At 51.3% G+C, this 2,127-nt stretch overlaps 1 pseudogene; it reads right to left on the bottom strand.

The window, feature by feature from the left end:
* Positions 1 to 1,046: 1,046 nt before the first annotated feature.
* LOC122101573 lies at positions 1,047 to 1,757 on the bottom strand (annotated as a pseudogene).
* Positions 1,758 to 2,127: the final 370 nt, after the last annotated feature.

The following is a 2,127-nucleotide window of genomic DNA, read 5'->3' as shown; positions in this document are numbered from 1 at the left end:
CATGCATCTGCTGGGCAGGTTTTGGTGTAGAAGTTCCTGCAGGGCTCACCCCTGTGACATCCCTCACCTGGGCTTTTGGCATGAGGCCGTGTGAGCATGCTAATTCAGGCACTGTCCAGTGAGAGTGTAAGCAATTCTAGGGGAGGAATGTGTTCTCAGGCTGGTTTTTTTTTTTTTTTTTCTCGGGGGCGTGGGAGGAAGGTAGGAGATGGGCCAGGTATTGGGGCTTGAACTCAGGGCCTTACACTCTCACTGGGCTTTTTTGTTCATGTCTGTAGCACTTGAGCCACACCTCCAGTTCTGGCTTTTAAAAAGCCTCATTGGATGGGAAGTTGGCCCAGTGGTAGAGTGCTTGCCTTGCATCTTGCATGCATGAGGCCCTGGGTTTGATTCCTCAGCACCACATAAGCAGAAAAAAAGCCAGAAGTGGTGCTGTGGTTCAAATGGTAGGGTGCTAGCTTTGAGCTAGAATGCTGAGGGACAGCGCCCAGGCCCAGAGTTCAGGCCCCACAACTGGAGGGAAAAAAATGGTTCATCGGAGATAGGAGTCTCTCAGATTTGTCTGCCTCTGCTGGCTTCAAAGCAAGATCCTTAGATCTCAGCCTTCTGAGTAGCTAGGATTACAAGCAGGAGCCATGGGCCCCTGGCCTTGAGCCTGGCACTCTGGCTTGATTTTTTTTTTCTTAACTCATAGCTGGTGTTTTACTTCTTGAGCCACAGCTCTACTGAATTTTTGGTGATTAATTGGAGAGAAGAGTCTCACAGACTCTCCTGAATAGGCTGGCTTCAAACCTCTATCCTTAGATCTCAGCCTCCTGAGTAGCTAGGATTACAAGCATAAGATACCAGCACACAATTGACCATTGTTTTCTGGCTCCAAGATGGCTTTTTTTTTTTTTTCTGCAAAAAGCTTTATTTTCATTTGGTCCAAGGCTTGGGAAGGGCTCCAGGATAGTTAGTTAGGAAGTTTCCCAATGGCTGGAGGCAGAAGCTCGGGCGGAAACCCTGATATCTGGTGAGGCAGAGGTGGCCCCTCAAAGGCTGCTGGACTCTGGAGTTTTCTAGTCATGTTTGAGGGTGAGGCGTTCGAAAAGATACTCGCCCAGCTGGGCCTGAGCGGCCGCCCCCAGCCTGCAAAGGTTGGTTAAGTGGTCACTCATCTTCTTGATGAGTTTCACCTCTTCATCCAGGAAGTGGTTCTCTAGGAAGTCACAGAGATGGGGGTCTGTGCGAGCAGAACTCAAGGCGTGAAGATCCACAATGGCTCGGTTCAGGTTCTTCTCCAGGGCCAGGGCGGCTTCCATGGCTTCCACGGTTTTACCCCACTCATCCTGAGAAGGTTTCTGCACATCCTGGTTCTGCATCTTCAGGGGCGCTGGGCGCCCTCAGCTTCTCCTCCGCCAACTCGCGGAAGAAATGGCCCACGCCCTCCAGAGCCACATTGTCGCGATCGAGAGTAGCCCAGAGAGAGGTAGGTGTAGGAGCCCGCAGATGCAAGTTGACCAGGCGGTTGACGGCAGCCTCCACCTCGGTGGAATAATTCTGACGAATCTGGGAGGTCATGGCTGGTCGTCAATACAGCGCTAACCACAGAAAAACACGGTGTTGGTTGGTCCTGGAAGCAGGAGATGGGCGAGAAGATAAGGGTCAGAGGTGGTGAGTGGAGAGGCAGCTGGTGGTGGAAAGGAGGAGTCCTTGGGTCTGTTCCGTCCAAACACTGTTGAAGCAAGACACAGATCCGCGGGACTGGCATGCGCTTATGTCTGTGCCAATGGATGGGTGGGTGGATGGATGAAAATGGGTGGGTGGGACTAATGTTCTGAGTTACTTCTTGGGGGAAACCTCCTGAGGTTATGTCTGCTCTTTTATTTCTATCTTCTCATTCCTGTGTTTGATCTGTCCACTCCCTTCTGATTTTCCTTGACATTGCTCCCAGGTTATTTCCGATGCTTCATTTAACCACAACCATGGGCAGAGACAATGCCTTCTAATTCTCCTATGTGGCTCTACATTCTCCCCAGGGCCCTGCACACAGCAGGCCTTTCATTGATGCTTACCAACCAAATGGCTGTGGGACACAGGCCTAAGAAGGCCAAGGTGGGCAGATTGTCCCTCAAGGTCACTTAC

Source organism: Dipodomys spectabilis, unplaced genomic scaffold (assembly GCF_019054845.1).
Source record: "Dipodomys spectabilis isolate Male_0828 unplaced genomic scaffold, ASM1905484v1 ptg000669l, whole genome shotgun sequence".
Taxonomy (NCBI): Eukaryota; Metazoa; Chordata; class Mammalia; order Rodentia; family Heteromyidae; genus Dipodomys; species Dipodomys spectabilis.
Note: the sequence above shows the minus strand (reverse complement) of the source record. Positions and strands in the feature narration are given on the sequence as shown.